This window comes from Ursus maritimus, unplaced genomic scaffold (assembly GCF_017311325.1).
Source record: "Ursus maritimus isolate PB19 unplaced genomic scaffold, ASM1731132v1 scaffold_8, whole genome shotgun sequence".
NCBI classification, from domain to species: Eukaryota; Metazoa; Chordata; class Mammalia; order Carnivora; family Ursidae; genus Ursus; species Ursus maritimus.
Window position 1 is genome coordinate 34,458,631 of NW_024426996.1, and position 6,978 is coordinate 34,465,608.

At 32.9% G+C, this 6,978-nt stretch overlaps 1 protein-coding gene across 1 annotated transcript in view; it reads right to left on the reverse strand.

Annotated features, from left to right (window-relative positions):
• Positions 1-6,978, reverse strand: part of ADGRL3 (adhesion G protein-coupled receptor L3) — a 482,854-nt gene that overhangs the window by 225,837 nt on the left and 250,039 nt on the right. The window lies entirely within an intron of this gene.

Genomic DNA, 6,978 nt, shown 5'->3' on the forward strand with positions numbered 1-6,978 from the left:
AATACTGAATAAAAAGTATACTTTGTCACTAAATTTAGAATTTAACTCCAATTAAATCAACCCAATTTCAAGTATTACTATATCGTAGTATGCCTGATGCTAGAAATACAATGATGATGAACAGTAAGTCTGAATGAAAAAGTGGTAGGATCCTTGTAAAATGGAATGAGACAATGCATATAAAATACTTCTTCCTCTGTCTGACACAAGATATATACTTAATAAGTGGGAATGATATTTACCATCAATATCAACAAGCTCTATCTTGTAGGTGTTCACAGTATACTTTAAATACAGTAAAAAAAATGTCTGGCATTTATAAGTGTAGAAAACGCATGTTTATCTAACATGGTCAAAGCAATCTGGTATATGCAAGTTTCATTTTTATTGCCTTGGGTTAAGGGTGGATAAAACTAGGAAATTATGTTCTACCATATAATGTCTGCTAACAAGATAAGTTAGAAAAATGTCACCATAGAATACTAAAAAACAGGCCTGGAGACTCCTCAATAAGAATGCCAGATGTCTTGTTCTTATTTTATTTTAATCAATTTCAAATGTTTTTACATTCCACTGATAGTATCATGTGCTAATGTCTCTAATTTGTGATGCTAAATCTTTGGCTAGAGCCTATTTTTAATATAGATGCACCAGGCAGGACCATCTGTTTATTTTGAACTTTAAAAAATATTTTCAATGTGGATTTGCTGAATGTAATTCAATTTGCACATGAAACTTAATGCCTGGCATTATTCTAGTTCATTGATTATGTGCCAATTGAACCATATTTATATTACTCAGTTTATTATAGCAAAAAAAAAAAAGATAAAAAAAATAGATGTAATTTTTCAAATGTGCCCAAATATTTTAGCTTTTTTTCCAGAGTATAAATTGTAACTGTCAACAAATTAGCAAATGCATAAATTAGTATTTAGCATTAGACTTCTAATTAAATATAAGATCTTACCTAAAGAAAGATTATACAAAATAAATACAAACTGATTTCACCAGCATTATTATTAGTGGGTTACTACACTGGAAGGTGGAGAGAATCAGTAACTGTCAAACTTTTTATATAGCAGAACATTATAAATATCATTCTTAGTAATATAAATTGAGGACAGTCTTCAGAAGAGAATGGTTTTTTCCTGGGTTATTGACAGGAATTTATCTAACGTGAATTGCTAGTGATGTTAAGAAGGATTCCTAGGTTGGGTTCTAGAATTTCTAAGGCTGTCACAAAATTGTACAGGAAAACAATGAAGTAAAACAATATCAAAAACAAAACAATAAAGTCTCAACTCAAGGGCATGCCTCAACTGATATATTTGAGTCTCCAATAATACATACTTCTGCTTAGGATTCTGATTCAGCTTCCAACACAAACTCCCACCCAGTTACCCTCATTGAGTCAGTCTGCCTGTAATATAGACATAATTCTGGGGTAAGGGGTTTTGCATTTGAGTAGTTAGGAGGCAAAATAAAGGTCAGGGAGAAAGTATAGTTGGTGAGGACACATGACCTTCAGAACCGCAACTCAATGAGTCCTGCTAAGAACTCCAATGTGCTTATGTACAAGTCTGCTACAAAACTACCAAAGTAGTTTTTCATTTCCAATTATAATATAAAAAATGGGGAAATATGTCTCAAAAGCATGTAGAACATATTTGCAAACAGAAATATATAATCAATCCCATTAAATTAACTAGAAAATTATAACAAACTTGTTTTAATAATGAAAGATTTAAAAATAATAGTGCTTCTAGATGAGGCTGTTTTTTTTTTAAGTCCTGATTAATGAGACATATGGCAAGAAAAATTACTATAATGGTGAATGCTGATTCAGGATCTTATTTTTATTAAGTAGTTTATAGTGAGGGCTGTGACTATTTTTCTATTTATAGTGGCAGCTCTGGTTAATTACCTTGTAATGTATTGTGACATTAATGCACTAGTAAACTATTGGAATTTACACCCCTATTCAGTAATAAAATCTGTAAATTGAAGAATGCATATAAAGCTATCACAGGCATAAATTATGTAACCAAATGCCATGTATGATCACATTAGATTTAAAGAATAGAATCTCTCAAATTTACTCATCAGTGGGTAAGTTCCACAGAATTTATAAACCGCTGCTACTTTGAAATGCAGATTACAATAATTTATTCAAGGCTATATGGTAATCTACTACTATCTTTTTCATATGGTTACTAAGATCATGTTGGTCAGAATTAAAATGCACAATACTAAAGAAGAAACATATTATGACAAACAAATGCATCAATGTCATATGTTTTCCCTAAAAAAAGATGGAAAAGTGAAAGAAGTCAAGAAAATTGAAAGGGAGAACAGTGGCATATAGATTAAAATCAAAATGATTCATAGGTGATACAGAACTTGAGGCAACAACAACAAAAAAAGAAAATGTGATTTAAAATTGTGATTTTTTTTGGGAGATATGTTTACTTAAATTATTTTTTAGAATAGAGTTTTACAACACAATTCCAAATAATAGTTTGGAACCAATAATTAGTTCACTATCTCAAATACTCAAAGCACAGTCACCATATACATATATATGTATGTATTTATACATATATATAAAAGTACCAACTAATCCAAAATATTTCAGATGAGAACAGAATAAGATAGCAAAATATCTGAAGCAATCTGATGTGTTACTCTATGTTAGATAGTTAATATTTTCTATGGTAAGTTCCCTGTGCTAATATTGGTAACTATATTGATAATATTTTAAATATCATTGTTTTGTATTGCTACTTTGATGAATGTCAGAAAATTAAATATAATTTTCCCATTAAAATACAGGTCTATAAAATACATAAGGAATTAATATGTAAAGCAATAATTCCTAAAACATTAATATGCATGTTGACTAGTAGATATTGGTACAGAAAGGGAAAGTAAGAGAATATATACAGAAAGAGAGAATATAGAGAGACATAGTAACATCCAGACAAATGTTTCATAGTCTCAATATGCATATAATTACAGGAGAAAAATAGAAAAAGGAAAGCTAAAATGGTTAGCTAATGTTAATTTTTAGGGAGTTCAAAGAATTCCATTTTATTTAAAGAACCTGATGTATTATTTTATAAATTCATACAAAAACCTTAACATACATGAGAAATTCTCTCTCTGTCTGTTTATAGATACAGATATAGACATGTAGAGTTCATTTATATAATTTGACTGCATATAAGTATCAACAGCAGTATTCAGTATAATTAAAAATAGCAAATGAAGATAAGGGGTGACGGTTGAAAGTCGAAAGGAAATACTCTATGGTTCCAGACTAATGCTATTATAATGCCAACTCTATCCCATTTCCAATATTTGTTTTTAAATGAAATATTAGATAGTTTTAAGAAAAAAAAAGCAAATGATTTTTTTCAATGTTATGGTAATTTGTACAAACCTCTTGAACCTATTTAACTGTTCTCTGAATACTGTGGAATTGTGGCCCATGAGCTAGTAACTGTAATTGCAATTGTACTAAGCACAGAGCAGTTTAGCAAGAGCTCTGGGTTAATGTATGTAGAGGAATGCTATGAGAACTAGAAGTTATCAAGACAATCATTCTAAAGTAGAGAGTACCATTTGAAGCCAATATTAAGCACAGATGACCGCTGGACTCTAGTAAGTCATTCTTTACCAGGTCAATACCATCACTATTTTGACCAAGATGGTGCCATTTTAAAGTGGAGCTTTTAATAACGCCTACCTACCTTCTAACTCTTCAGGGTCTAGTTAATATCACATATTTGTGATATAAGGAAATTGGCACTTATTATTTTACTCCATTATCCTAATAAACTTACTGGGGTGACATCCCTGTTTTACCGATGACAGAGAGAAGCTGCCTAAGGTCATAGAGGTTTGCCTGGCTTCAAAGTCCAATTTCCTTCCCTATGCCACAGCAGTGAGCCCAAAAGTACATAGGGATAGCCACCTTGTGTCTGGGGCCTACCAGATGCCAGATTCTATTCTGTATTATCCCTAATCCTCACAAAGACACTGTGAAGTTCTTATTTCTGATCTTCTGTGTAGTACCTGAGAAAACTAATGATAAAAAAGGCCTGGAACTCACAAGTTTAAGTTAATTGGCTCTAAATTCCTTCATTTTATCAGCCAATTTTGGTCTCACTCCATTTTACCCTTTTCTGCCTTGCTATGATAGTTTGAAATGACCCCAATTCCCCTCTTTTCTGTATCCATGGTCCTTTGGATTGTGGTTCCTCAATCAAGAAATGGAGTCATTTTCTCCCTGTTTATGTCTGGGGTTGGCTATATGATTTGCTTTGGCCAATGAGACATAGCAAACATGACACAAGCAGAGTCTTGAAAATACTTGAGCTTTGAGACTTGTCTACCTATTGTTGGGAAACCTGTCACAATGGGAATGAGCCTGTGCGAGGCTGCTGGATGATGAGAGTCACATGACCATCATCCCAGATGACATTAAGGTGACCACCAAGCATGTGACTGAGTTTCCTCCCCGGCAAAACCAACCAGCTTGCTAGCTACTAAACATCTAACTTCAGCCAAGTCAGTACACACAAAGTCAACCAACTCTAAGAACTATAGTAAACGTTTCTTGTTTTAAGCCACTAGCTTTTGAAGTGTATTGTTACACTACCATACCCATGACCTGACCGTACTCTTCCTAAATCAGTCCAAGATCATGTCAGAAGAAATGAATTATATTAAAGTCACTAATGTGCTTAAACAGACCTCCATCTTTGATAGGAACAATGTTGTAGTAAGGATTAAATGTCTAAAAAAAATACATCAATTTAAAATTTATCTGTTCCGCATGATGAGGGATTATGTCATAAGAATCCAAGCAGCTGATCGATATATAAATTTTAGAGGCATTTCTGCTCCTTCCCCCTATATCTGTTCAGTCAAATGTCATGTCTCTTCAAAATATTTCTCAGGCCCAGGCGCCCAGGTAGCTCAGGGGGTTGGGGACCCAACTCTTGATTTTGGCTCAGGTCATGATCTCGGGGTTGTGGGACTGAGCCCCACGTTGGGGCTGTACTTGACAGAGTCTGATTGATAGTCTCTCTCCCTCTCCCTCTGCCTGCCCCCATGCTCACATGCAATCTCTAAATAAATAAATAAATAAATAAATAAAATCTTAAAAAGAAATACTTCTCAGATTCTGCCATTGTGGTGGACATACTTCGAACTACTTTACCAGTCATCTTTTACCTGGACTATTGAAACAGCCTCCCTCTGTTAATCTCTCCTCATCTACACTGACTTCAGAGATATTTTTTTCTTATATCAAGAACATAATGTTATAATGCAAATCCTCACTAACTTAGGAAAAACAATTTTTAAAAAAGATTTATTTATTTGAGAGAGAGAGAGAGAGTGCAGGGGGAGGGGCAGCAGTAGAGGGAAAGAGAAACTCAAATCAGACTCCATGCTGAGTGCGGAGCCCAACGTGGGGCTTTATCTGACGACCCTGAATCACGACCTGAGCTGAAACCAAGAGTTCGTCACTTAACCGACTACATCACCCAGGTGCCCCTAGAAAAACAATTTTTAAAAATTAAAAAGATTTCATGACCTTTTTTCCCCCAGGATAAAATACAAACTTCTTGTCGTGTGATAGAGTGTCCTTCCCAATCTGCCTCATTACATCTTGTCAGTCTCTTCCTCTAGAACTGCTCTCACTTTACCGTGCACCCAGAACATTTCCTTAAAAATGTCACAGTTTTCACAGATCCATGTTTTGGTTCATTCTGCCTACATTTCGTGGATTCCATTATCATCCCTGCTTCCTTTTCATCTTGAAAAAGAAGGCTACATCCTTCAGAACCTAGGTTGCCACCTTCACTTTCTGTTACTTAGACAGAAACCATTGTATGAGTTCCTAGTATGTGCCAAGCATAGACCAGTGGCTGGAGGAGAAAGGGAAATATGCATGCATATTGTCTTAAATGTAATAACTGAGGCAAGCCCAGGGGACATTTGGAGAATAGACACATGCACTTTCCGCATCCATAGTGCATAGACAGGGAACTTCTTACAGAGGAACCAAAGACAAAGCTGAGCCTTCAAACAGTGGTAGAAACTGACTGGGCAGAAAAGGTAAGAGATTCCTGGCCGAGGAAATAGCATGTATAGAAAACATGCTTGTAAAAGGCAGACCTAATGACTTTTATTGTATCAAGTGATTAATACTGTTGAAGGTATAAGAAAATATCCTCCATTATTTAAAACTTAAAAAAAAATTAACCTTAGAATATTTGGTATATATAAAAATTTAAAAAAAATGTCTATGTCATATCAACTTTGAATATTATAATACATTTTGAAAATAATAAGTATTTCTTTAAAAGTGGAAAGACAAATTCTGTATTAAGATTATGGAAAAATAAATGTTACTTCTAATTTTTATTTTGTATGACTTGTTATTTTAAAAAATCTTTAAAGATGGCATCAATTTAAAATAAATAATTTTAATTTATATATTTTTAAAACTAAATGATCTTATTAATATTAAAGTGACTTTTAAAATGAAATATCACTTTGCAAGGAAATAAATCTGTCAATATGACTTAGTCTAAGGTATATTAATTTATTAAAAAAAAGAAGAAGAAAATTCCAATAAAAAAAGTAATGGTTATCTGGTAATCTCTGAATCTAAGTTGGTTTTCAACTAGTCCTCCCCTCCATATTTCTTATTTTGTTTTACAAATATTTCTCAGAACAGTATTTCATATTTTAGTTTATAAATAAGATTTCCTCTTTCTATTCTCAGATTCCTTGTACACTATGCCCTCCTCCCCACTTTTTAAACAGGCACTGCATGTAAAAAGTACATATTTACAACTATGTGTAATTTAGTTAATTGTCTTCATCAAAAATAGTCAATAGAGTTTCTTTTTCTTTAAATAGTAATGATAATAATAATAATAATAATAATAATAATAATAA